General features: G+C 43.3%; 1 pseudogene; it reads left to right on the top strand.

Moving 5' to 3' along the window:
* Positions 1-4,549: 4,549 nt before the first annotated feature.
* The window catches only part of LOC105988776, a 30,303-nt pseudogene continuing 21,854 nt past the window's right edge, over positions 4,550-12,998 (top strand).

The raw sequence follows: 12,998 nt of genomic DNA, 5'->3' as shown, positions 1-12,998 counted from the left end.
GTCTTGGGGCTGGGAAGATGGCTCAGTGGTAGAGCGCTTGCCTTGCATGCCTGAGGCCCTGGGTTCGATTCCTCAGCACCACATAAGCAAAATGAAAAAAGCCGGAAGTGGCTCTGTGGCTCAAGTGGTAAAGTGCTAGCCTCGAGCTGAAGAGCTGAGGGACAGTGCCCAGGCCCAGAGTTCAGGCCCCACGACTGGACCCCCCCCCAAAAAAAAAAAGAAATGGAGTCTTGGACCTAGGCTAGATCTGGGACTTATTTTAAGTGGCAGACTGTGGGAGTTTTGTGTGAAATCCTCTCGAATCTAAATATAAAAGGGCCTCACAGTGATTGTTCTTATTTTCTACAGGCATCTTGTGAAGAAACCAAAGCCATACTTTCTTGAGATAGATGACTCAGATGATAGCCAGTATCAACATCTAAACATTTAAATGATGCCATTTTAGACCATCCACTCTTTTTTTTTTTTGTCGGCCATGGGGCTTGAACTCTGGGCTTGGGCGCTGTCCCTCAGCTCTTCAGCTCAAGGCGAGCGCTCTACCACTTGAGCTACAGCGCCACTTCCGGTTTTCTGGTGGTTTATTGGAGATAGGAGTCTCACGGTTTCTCCTGCCCGGGCTGGCTTTGAACCGCTATCCTCAGATCTCAGCCTCCTGAGTAGCTAGGATTACAGGCATGAGCCACCAGCGCCCAGCGACCATCCACTCTTGACTAGTCATGAAATGACTGAAGCCACATTAGTGGCTCCAAACAAGGCCAGGAAAAATGACTTGCTGAGCCAAGCCTTAAATGCTTCAAGCCTTGTTTGTTTATTGCTTTCTCTAAGACAGGATCTTGCTATGTAGCCCAAGCTAGTCTTGAAGTTGTGATCCTCTTGTCTAATCTTCCTGAGTGCTAGTATTACAGGAGTGCACCATCACACTTGGTTTTATCTCCGAATCATAACAATGTTACTGAATCATGGTCCCAGCTTTGGAGAGCCCACTTCTAAATAATTAAATACCTTCATTGTTTAAGTCAGCATTATTCAGATTACCATTTACTTGCAGCTGAACACATTCTGAGCTATTGCTTTCAGTGTTCAAGATTTTACAGAATTGGATTACATGAAGCATGTATGGGAAAGGCTTTGTATATTTTGCTTAAATTGTGATCCTGAAAGGACCATAGTGTTTTGGAGCCATTATTCTTCCTTCCTATATTCTTTTTTCTTTCTACTCTCTCACATACACTGAACTCCATGTACCTCCATTCACCTAGCTAGCTCATACTTACCATTTCCGTATCTTTTCTGCCTGCCAGAAGTCCACCTCTGCTCACTACAGTTCTGGTTATATGTTCTGTCTTCATATATGGTGTATTTGTGCCACCCTGGCCCTCCTGAACATATCACAGTCTACCTGTGAGCTCCTTGAAGTCAGAGATTATGTTTCTTCTTACTTTGGGCTGAATCTGTATATTAAAGGATAGCAGGAATTGGTTTCCCTTCATTCCTCGGGTCTCCTTTTCTTTCTCTTGGCTTCATCCTGGGCAGATTCTTCCCTTATGGAACCAGATGGCTTCAGGCTCACCTTTTACCAACTTGGCAGCCCTGATGGAAAGAGAGTGTCTCTCTTACATTAGGTCCAGAAAAAGACCTGGCCTGACTTTCACTGGCCCAGGCCTGCCTGGGCCCCACAGCAACTACTCAAGCAGAGATATGGGGTCAGCTCCACTAGAATTGCAAGCATGAAGACAATGAGGAAAGTTTACAAAGGAAATTGAAATTTTGTTACTAAAAAGTGGACAGTAAAATAATTGAAAACCACTAGAAAAGGGAATATATATATATATATACATATATACATATACATATATATATATGTATATATATATATATATATGGCCTTCTTTTCTTGAGCACTTACTATGCTCCTCAGACATCAGACTAAGATGTTTTTGTTTGTTCAAAAATATAGTTACTGGAGAGATAGACAGGCAAGGTTGATCAACAAGTACTAAAGTGTAGTTAAATTGGAGCAAGAAGCTTTGGTATACTATTGAACAGTAGGGTAGCTATAGAAAATATTGTACTGTTTGTTTCAACAAGCTGGAAGAAACTTTTTTAAAATTTCTCTTTCTTTCCTTTTCTCCCCCCTTTTTAAAGTGGAACTTGAACTCAGGACCACATACTCTCACTTGACTTTTTTCACTCAAAGCTGACACTACTACTTGAGCTACATCTTCACTTCTGGCTTTTTGCTGGTTAACTGGAAATAATAGTCTCTCAGATTTGTCTGCCTGGGATGGCTTCAAACAGAGAGTTTCAGACCTCAGCCTTCTGAATAATTATAATTATGATTACAGATGTAAGCCACCAACATTCTGCATTTTTGAATGTTTTTACCATATAGAAATTATATGTTTGAGGAGATAAGTATATCTAGCTTTATTTAAAGATTATACAAATTTACATATATATTGAAACATGTGGACAATTTTGTTTCTGTGTATCAATTAAAACATATTTAAGGGTCTGAGAAGGTGCCTCAGTGGTAGAGTGCTTGCCTTGCATGCATGAGGTCCTGGGTTTAATTCCTCAACACTACATACGCAGAAAAAGCCGGAAGTGGCGCTGTGGCTCAAGTGGTAGAGAGCCAGCCTTGAGCTGAAGAGTTGAGGGACAGCACACAGGCCCAGAGTTCAGGCCCCACAACCAACAACAACAACAACAACAAAACTAAAACATATTTAATCAGCCAGGCACTGGTGGCTCATACCTGTGTTCCTAGCTACTCAGGAGGTCACAGTTCAAAGCCAGATTGGGCAGGAAAGTCCATGAGACTCTTATCTCCAATTAACCACCAAAAAGCTGGAAGAGTGGAGCTGTTTTTCAAGTGGTAGAGTGATAGCCTTGAGCACAAAAGCTCAAAGACAATGTCCAGGACATAGTATGTGTGCATGTGCTCGTGCGCTCACGCGCGCACACACACACACACATACACACACACACACAAACATACACACACACACACACAAAGCCCACAAATACATATATTTGTTTAATTCTTACATTATGACCTCCTTGGCCTGAGACTCTGCCATAGTCCTTAACCACTACAAAACTGCAACCAACCACTTTACGGGGGTTTTCCCTCTCAATCAATTTTGCAGAGGCCTACCCACTCCTTAGTGTTTTTGTTGTCACCGACCTTCATAACATGGATTTGATGCTGGCACAAAGGGTCTCCACCAACTCAACATCCATGGGCTCATTGCAGTTGGATGCAAGCACACAAAGATGTGCTTGGTGCTTGTCTAAGGCTTTGGCAGCTATGCAGCTTCCAAATGCTAGGCCTCTGTGGATGAGGGCGGTGTTCAGCACCTCTTGCAAAGCCATATTAGTGTCCATTATACCTCCAGCAGCAATGCCTTCTTTGGCATTGGTAGTGGAGGATTACATGTGAAGTCCAATCTTGAGCACACCCCAGCCTCCACCTCTGCATGATTTGGTGGCTGCAGGGGAGAGCTCCTTTTTTTTTTTTTTTTTTTTTAGTATTTAAGGTAAGCTTTTTATGTAGTTTTTGTTTTGTTTTGTTTTTATTGTGAAAATACTGTACAGAGGGGTTACAATTACATGGGCAAGATAATGAGTACATTTCTTATCAAGCATTGTAGCCTCCTCCTTTGTTTCCCCTTCCCATCCCTTCCTATCCTCCCTCCGCCCCCAAGAGCTCCTCTTTACTTCTTTCCTAACCCCTATATTCATCAGGTCTTAGAATTAGAATGCTAGATGCAAGGAGCACAAAGTAAAAAGCTCTTCTTTTTTTTTCTTTGTCGGTCGTGGGGCCTGAACTCGAGGCCTGGGTGTTGTCCCTGAGCTCTTCTGTTCATGGCTAGTGCTCTACCACTTTGAGCCACAACTCCACTTCTAGTTTTCTGGTGGTTAATTGGAAATAAAGAGTCTCATGGACTTTCCTGCCCCTGCTGGCTTTGAACCACCATCCTCAGATCTCAGCTTCTGGAGTAGCTAGGATTACAGGCCTGAGCCACCACCAACTGGCTACTTCTTTGTTTTCTTTCTTTCTTTATTTATTTTTGGGTCCGGTTGTGGGGCCTGAACTCTGGGCCTGGGTGCTGTCCCTCAGCTCTTCAGCTCAAGGCTGGCTCTCTACCACTTGAGCCACAGCGCCACTTCCGGCTTTTTTGTTTTTACTTATGTGGTGCTGAGGAATCCAACCCAGGGCCTCAGGCATGCAAAGCAAGCTCTCTACCACTGAGCCACCTTCCCAGCCCCTACTTCTTTGTTTTGGAGACAAGGTTTCACTGTGTAGCTCAGACTGGAGCTCACTATATAGTCCTGGTTACACGGTAAAAAAAAAAAAAAAAGATGAGGTTTGTATCATCATGTAATGTTTTGTTTAGTTTTGTGTTTTGAGAAAGGATCTCACTATGTAGCCCTGGCTAGCCTAAAACTGTCCATCCTCCTGCCTTAGCCTCCTCGTGACATGAAGCACCAAGCTGGATCTTTAGATTAGAGTTAGAGAACTTTAGATCTCTTCCTTATCCAGATGGCCACCAAATCTTGTTCTGAAGGCCTGCTGAGGTCGATTCAAACTCCCATTTCACCTCTAGTGGAAAAATACAATACCCTATCCAGCACCTCTGGAGTGACACGGAGACTTATTCTCAGAACATTTGGTTCTGACTCCAATCACTTTGTCTTCTGTGTTCCTGGTTTTCTTGTACCATTGCTTCTCTTTCCTCAGTCTCATCACTGATTCAAAAATGTCACTCAACCATATTATACAAAGATACATGCATTAATCTCAGATACCTCTTAGGCATGGGCTAGTTAGAAGACTTGCCCAAAATGACCTCGCTGACAAAGGACAAGACTGGGCCAAGAAGTCAGGTTTCCTTTCTCCATTATTATCCACCATCCTCAAGTGTAGGATGTCCTTGAATAGGGCAGGTGATAAGGAAACTGCCTGTTTTATGTTTTATGTGCCCATTCACTGGCACAAAAATGCAACTTGAAGAGGTTTTAAGTCTTAATTAACAAATCTATTTCTTATTAACAAGCAATCTGTTATAGTCTGCTCAGATTATAACATATATCATAGACTGCATTGCTTAAGTATCAGAAATTTTTTGTAATACTAGATAATGAAGTCCCAGATCAAGATTTAGTGGGATTAGTTCTTTGTGAGACTCTCTCCCTGACTTGTATAGGAAACTTTCTTACTCTGTCTTCATGTGGACTTCCTTTATTTTATTTTTATTTATTTATTTATTTTGTCAGTTGTGGGGCTTGAACTCTGGGCTTGGGTGCTGTCCCTCAGGTCTTCAGCTCAAGGTGAGCACTCTACCACTTGAGCTACAGCGCCACTTCTGGCATTTTTTCTGTTTATGTGGTGCTGAGGAATCAAATCCAGGACTTCATGCATGTGAGGCAAGCACTCTACACTGAGCCAACTTCTCAGTCTCCCTTTATTTTATAAGAGGACAGAGAGAGAGAGAGAGAGTTTTACAAGGCCAGCTGCTCTATCAAATTAGGGTCACACTCTTACAATACCATTTAACTTTCCTAAATATCATCTCTGTAACCAAGCATAGTGATCATCTCAGCACTTGGGAGGCTAAGGCAGGAAAATCATGTGTTCAAGGCCAGCTTGGGTTACATAGAAAAGCCCTTTCTTCAAAAACAACATTAAAAAAAAAGTATGTCTAATAGTCACATTGGGAGCTAGAGCTTCAACATATGAATTGGTGGTAGGAGTAGGGGGCATAATTCAGTCCATAGCACAGTCTATTAAATATTAAGGGAACAACTGTGTCATCTTTGAAAACCTCACTTGCCTTCCCAACTCTTAGAGTTTCATTATGAAAGTAATAACTTATAATCTGGATGTTGGTGGTTCATACTTACAATCCTAGCTACCCAAGATCCTAAGACATGGAAGGTTGTGTTCCAAAGCAAGCTTGAACAGAGAAGTCCACTAGACTCTATCTCCAAAATAACTAGAAAAATCTAGACTGGAGAAGTGGCTCAAGTGGTAGAGCATTTGCTATGAGCAAGAAAATGAGAGATCCCTGAGTTCAAGCTCTAATAGCAATGGTGAAGGAAAGAAAGAAAGAAAATTATGGGTAAATTAAGTTTCATCAGTAAGAAGCAGGCACTGGTGGCTCATGTCTATAATTCTAGCTACTCAGGAGGCTAAAATCTAAAGATTGAGATTCAAAGACAACCTGAGCAGAAAAGTCCATGAGACTCTTATCTCTAATTAATCAGAAAGCCAGAAGGAGAGCTGTGGTTCAAGAGGAAAAGCTTCAACCCTGAATGAAAAAGCCAAGTGAGCAGCATGAGGCCTTGAGTACAAACCCCAGCACCAGCACACACATACACACACACACACACACACACACACACACACACACACACTTTCATTGGTAAGGCAAATGAACTTGCAGATCATCTAAAAATTCCTGAGTGCTTACTATGTACCAGTTACAAGATTATTACTGCTACAAACACGTTCCACATATTAACTGTTCTCATCCTCACACCTGTTAGGTAGATACCACTTCCTCACTTGCAACCGATGTAAAATGTGTTGTATTTTTATAATACTGGCACTACCTCATGGATCTGAGTGATAAATTAATTTGAGTAATAAGTTAATACAGTGTCAAGTGTAAGTTGGTACTGCACATGTGTTGCCAGCCTTTTATAAGAACTACATTATTCATCCTCCTCAACACTTTCATAAAGTAGGCTCTGTTTGTTACAGATGAGGACAGATCACAGTAAGGTTACCTGGATAGCATGGGTAGTAGGTAGTAGAGCTGGATTTTAAGCCAAGGTGGTGATGCTGATGGCCTTGTCCATTCTTGTCATTCTGCTTCTGTCTCTAGGAGAAATGGAGAGATTACAGGAAATTCCAAGAAAAGAAGCAAAGCTTGGCTACAGGGGTCGCTGGATATGGTGGAGGACGTGAAGATGGAATGTGATATTTGATTTGGATTGTATGAAACGGATAATGAATGATTTTAAGATATAAATATAAGTGTGTTGTAGCTAAGACTTCCCTGGTAACTTGTTACTTTAGCTAGTAACTGCAATTGTAACTCTGGAACCCTGTAACTCTGTAACTCTGCTTCTGCTGTTTTCTGAGCAATGCCAGCCCTAACCCAGCTGAACCATCACCACCCTTTGTTCTATTCCCCTGCTTCTTGCCAGCAAAACCTTGGCAGAAAATTTAAACTTAAAGTGCACATTTCTTGTAACAATTATTGGCTAAAACCAACACCTAGCCTCTCCCTTTCCCCGCCCTAGCCCAAAATGCTTAAAAGCCAATGTGGGCTGGCACTTGGGGCCATTTCCTGGCATTCCCAACACCAGGTGCGGTCCTGGTGCGTCAGCACTTTCTGCTCAATGAGATCTTTTACATTTTCATTGCAGACTGAGTGGTCTCACTGCATCTCCATCTCCCCACTACAGCTCATTGGTAGACCATGTGCTTAGCATGTGAGAAGCCCAGGGCTTGATATCTCCCCCCACCCCCCGCGCCCCCCCACCCACATACACAGCTTAGCTTTGGGAATATGACTACAGCACTCTCTCCTTTGTAATACATCAGAAAAGTAAGATACTAAGATACTAATGATGGCTGGGTGGGTAAACATATTCAAATATTGATTGCAGACTTGTGTGTATACAGATATTGATATAAAATTCTTTATTTTCTGTGTCTAACATTTTTCACAGTAAAATATATGTTCCTAAATATTACTACGGCATATTTGCACCTTAAAAGCAACTCAGATGATTCTCTTCATCCAGCCTCCCTGTCCATACAGCACCATATACTTATCTACCACAATGCATAGGTATGACAAAGAGCCAGGGGACTCTGTATAAGAGTGAGCCCAGGGGCTGGGAAGGTGGCTCAGTGGTAGAGCACTTGCCTTGCATGCCTGAGGCCCTGGGTTTGATTCCTCAGCACCACATAAGCAGAAAAAGCTGGAAATGGTGCTGTGGCTCAAGTGGTAGAGTGCTTGCCTTGAACTGAAGAGCTGAGAGATAGTGCCCAGGCCCAGAATTCAGGCTTTACAACCAACCAAAAAAAAAAAAAAAAAAGAAGAAGAGGAAGAAGAAGAAAGAAAGAAAAGAGTGAGCATAGCACACTACCTAGAGTCATAAGGAATGTCATTATGAATCCTATTACTGCAGACTGTGGCAAGTGGAGAAAAGGAGAGGAAAAAGACTCAATTATAGCTCTGTTCTGGTGGCTCATGTTCATAATACTAGCTGCTCAGGAGGCTGAGATCTGAGGATCGCAATTCAAGCCTGGGCAGGAAAGTCCATGAGACTCTTTTCTCCAATTAATTACCAAAAACTGGAAAAGGAGTTGCAGCCCAAGTGGCAGAGTGCCCTCCTTGAGCAAAAAAAAAAGCTGGGTCAGCACCCAGGTCCTGAGTTTAAGCCCCAATATTGGTGCGCGCACGCACGTGCGCATACACACACACACACACACACACACACACAGACTAGGTTTCACACAGATAGGGTCTTTGTACTAATAATAATTGAATCAAAATTTTAAAGGAGGTGTCTTAGTAGTTTGCAGTGCTACACCCAAATACCATAGGCTGGCTAAGTCATCAATCACAGAAATTTACTTCTCACAATTTTGAAACCTAGGAACCAAGGACCACAACAGTAGCTGTCAAGGATAAAAAGTATTAGCTTTGGGCTGGGAAGCTAAGTGGTAGAGTGCTTGCCTTGCACCCGTGAGGCCCTGGGTTCGATTTCTCAGCACCACATAAGCAGAAAAAGCCAGAAATGGTACTGTGGCTCAAGTAGTAGGGCACTAGTTTGGAGCTGAATTGCTGAGGGACAGCATCCAGGCCCAGAGTTCAGGCCCATGACCGACCAAAAAAAAAAAAAAAAAAGTATTAGCTTTATTTCAGATGAAAGCCAAATTAAGGGATAGACAACCAAGAGGACTTGATATTAGCTACTGGTCTATCCAGTCACAGGATATACTAAACCAGTGCAGACCTTACTCAAAAGTGAGAGCATGAAGAAAAAAAAAGTAAGACAATAGTGGCTCATGCCTATAATTCTAGCGACTTCGGAGGCTGAGATCTGAGAACCATGCATGGTTGCAATCTAGCTGGGGCAGGAAAGTCTCTAAGTAATCACCAAAAAGCCTGAAATGGGGCTATGGCTCAAGTGGTAAAGCACTAGCTATGAGCAAAAAAGCTCAGAGACAGCACCTAGACCCTGAATACAAGCCCCAGGACCTAAAAAACAAATGGTAAGAGCACATTCTATCAAAATTATAGAATGGCAGAGACTGAAAACCATTGTGCATCCTCTCTAAGTACAACAAACACCTTGTTCCTGATCAAGTAAATTACTTAGCACTAAGAGTCCATTAGGAGTAAGGGAAAAATCTGAAATATTCCTCTAATGAAAGTTCTCTATGAGGGCTGGAAAGGTGTGCTTGCCTTGCATGCATGAGGCGCTGGGTTCAATTCCTCAGCACCACATAAGCAGAAAAAGCCAGAAGTGGCGCTGTGGCTCAAATGGTAGAGTGCTCACCTTGAGCTGAAGAGTTGAGGGACAGTGGCCAGGCCCAGAGTTCAGGCCCCATGACCAACCAAAAAAGGAAAGAAAGAAAGAAAGAAAGAAAGAAAGAAAGAAAGAAAGAAAGAAAGAAAGAAAGAAAAAAAGAAAGAAAGAAAGGAGAGAGAAAGAAAGAAAGAGAGAGAGAGAGAAAAAAAAATTCTCTATGAAAACAAGTTCTTCCCAACTTAGCAAGGATTTCATCACCCAGCACCATTAGAACTGAAAAAGGAAACTACATATATATACATGTAACTTGGGGTCTTTCAGAGCACATATATAATTTTTAAAACTGAGGTATCTCTAAAAGATCCTTGAGGATAAAAATAAAAATTAAGAGAGCTGGATGCTGTTGGCTCACACCTGTAATCTTAGCTACTCAGGAAGCTGAGATCTGAGGATCATGGTTCAAAGCCAGCCAGGGAAGAAAAGTCCATGACATTCTTCTCTCCAATTAAAGTGATAGAGAGTTAACCTTGAGCAGAAGAACTCAGGGAAGATGCCCAGGCCTCCAGTTCCAGCCTCATGATCAACCAAAAAACAAAACAAAACAAAACAAAAATACCTAAGCAGAAAAACTCCTGCCAAAGCAGTATTTGTAATTCAGAATAATCAGCTTAAAGTACTAGGCACATTATCTTATTTTTTGGGGGTGGGAGTGGGGGGTGGGGGTGGGAGGGGGGTAGCGGGGCTGGTGTGGGGGGTCTGGTCTTGGGGCCTGAACTCTGGGCCTGGGCGCTGTCCCTCAGTTCTTAAGCTAAAGGCTAGCACTCTACCACTTGAGCCACAGTGCCACTTCCAGGCACATTATCAATAGGGAAACATGCTGATAGAAATGAGTAACAGTGGGGCTGGGAAGTTGGCTTAGTGGTAGAGCACTTGCCTTGCATGCCTGAGGCCCTGGGTTCGATTCCTCAGCACCACATAAGCAAAAAAAAAAAAAAAGCTGGAAGTGGCGCTGTGGCTCAAGTGGTAGAGTGCTAGCCTTGAGCTGAAGAGCTAAGGGACAGTGCCCAGGCCCAGAGTTCAGGCCCCAAGACCAGACCCCCCCCCAAAAAAAAGAAATGAGTAACAGTGTACACTAAAGGACCTGGCCATCTACTGTGTTCATTCTATTTATGATGATCAAACCCTGGTGCTCTGGTGAGCATGCTACCATTAAATCACATCCCTTGACTCTGCAATTATTGTATTTATACAAACTGTTTGCAGTCAGAACTGTTTGCAAGAGCAACTCATTAGAATAAACAGAATTTTATGACCACTCTCCAGACTCAAGGAGAATCAGCTCTGTAGGTTGGCCCATGACTAATAGGCCTTAAGGACTCATGCTGACTATGGAGATGGCTAAACTGTGAGCCTCCTTCCCCAGGGAAAAAAAGGCAGAAGTGTAGATCTGAGGGCCGAGGCTCAGCTTCCATGATATGCAGGGTAGGTGCTCAAGGACCGGCAGTGATGGCCACTTGTAAACCCAGAGCTTGAGGGAGATGAAACTATGAGTGAGCCTGAGAGGAATGGATGTGCAGAGACAGGAAACAGGAAGTGATGATGCCCAGAACGAGTGACTGACAGCCACTGGATGGTCCCTGGTGGCCTGTGGAGTCACGGCCACGCTGGCTTGGTGAAAGGCAAGCCCAGGGGCCAGAGAGAGGCTCAGGGACCAAGGCAGGGCTGGAGGAGAAAGAGTCCCCGGCTTCAGAGTGCAAGCTCTCGTCCACAGCATGGGTGCAGGAGGCACAGAGCAGACCTGAAAAGGTCAAAGATCGCAGTCTAGAAGCCAGCAGGAGATTTTTGAATTGTTTTTATTGGAGCATTAACTTGGGAGCCATCCTTTTATTAGGAGACATTGCCTATGTCCAGCAGAATGTGAGGTTTCTCTCTGGTCTTCTAATCCCCATGGTCCGTGTGCCCATAGCTTTCATGGTTTTCCTCTGTGGCCAAAGCGTCTTCATCACCAAGGCCCCTGATGTCAGCAGCTATACCTGCTGCTCCCAGAAACACCGTGTGGGGTACCTAGGTAGTAGGCCTCGCTTCCTCAGTGTGCCTTCAAATATATGCATGATATCCTCCCCAGCACCTGATAAAAACAGTGCATCACATGTAATGTTGGACGGAGGGCCATTCGCAGAGGACAAAGTAGAAGACTTGAAAGTCCTGGTCAAGATCATGCCTGTGTTCTTGGCTTTGATTCCTTACTGGACAGCATAAGTACCTCCAAATGCAGACCGTGTATGTTTTGCAGTCTTCATCTGAAGATTCCAGAACTCTCAAATAGGACCACCACCACCCTCACACGTTCCCAGCAGCCTGGCTGGCTCACCATGTTTGCTGTCCTGCTCGTCCTGATGCTCATCCCACTCAAAGACATGCTAGTGTACCCTGTGTGGAGAAGAAATAGCCTGCTGCCATCCTCCCTCAAGAGGAGGATGTGGGGGTGTTCTTCCTGATGTCCTCTGCCTTTGCCACAGGAACCTTGGAGAATCAGAGGCTAGACCTCATTAAAGAGAAAACCAATCAAACCATAGGTCACATGGTTTACCACACATCAGACCTGCCCATCTGGTGGCAGATTCCCCAGTACCTACTGACCAGCATCAGTGAGATATTTCCAAGTATAACAGGACTGGAGTTCATATATTCATATATTCTCTAAGTCCATGCAGAGCACCATCATGGACCACTTCTTTTTCTTTTTTTCCTTTTTTAAATGTTATTGTAAAGGTGATATACAAAGGTTACAGTTACATAAGTCAGGTAATGAGTACATTTCTTTGTGAACAGTGTCACCCCTTCCCCCATTGTCTACCAGTTTTTCCCCTTCCCACCTCTTGAGCCCCAAGTAGTATAGTTCATTTCCAACAGTGTCTAGTATCATTGTTGAATTGGTTTCCCTTTGTCCCATTGTTTCTGTGCTTCCCCTTCCTCTCCCCAAATCAGATAAACTTATATACAAGACAAAATGCACAGAAATTTAAAACAAAAACCAAGACAAAGAGGAATAAAAGAAAGACAAAAGGGAATAAACCAAAGGTGTATGGGAAAGAACTGCAAACAGTAGATATAAAAACCTCCTTTCTATTTCTTGGAGTTTGTTTCCATAAGCATTGTTTTATATCATGGTATGCACACAGCTACTGAGCCTTTGTGAACGCGTCCTAAGAATATCCTCCTTTGGTTTCACTGTGTGAATGTTTAGAGGCCCGTTTAATTAATCACATCCAATGTAACTTTTTGTCTTTTACTATCCTTTGGGTTTATTTGGAGATTTAAGGCCTCTTCTTTTTCTTCTTTGGAGTCAGCTCCCTTGTGAGCTCCAGTCTGTTGGCTCTGGTGTCTTTCATTTTGGGTCCGGTTGTGGGCCTGAACTCTGAGCCTGGGAGCTG

Source organism: Dipodomys ordii, unplaced genomic scaffold, assembly GCF_000151885.1.
Source record: "Dipodomys ordii isolate 6190 unplaced genomic scaffold, Dord_2.0 Scaffold51, whole genome shotgun sequence".
NCBI lineage: Eukaryota > Metazoa > Chordata > Mammalia > Rodentia > Heteromyidae > Dipodomys > Dipodomys ordii.
This window is presented reverse-complemented; position numbering and strand designations above follow the sequence as displayed.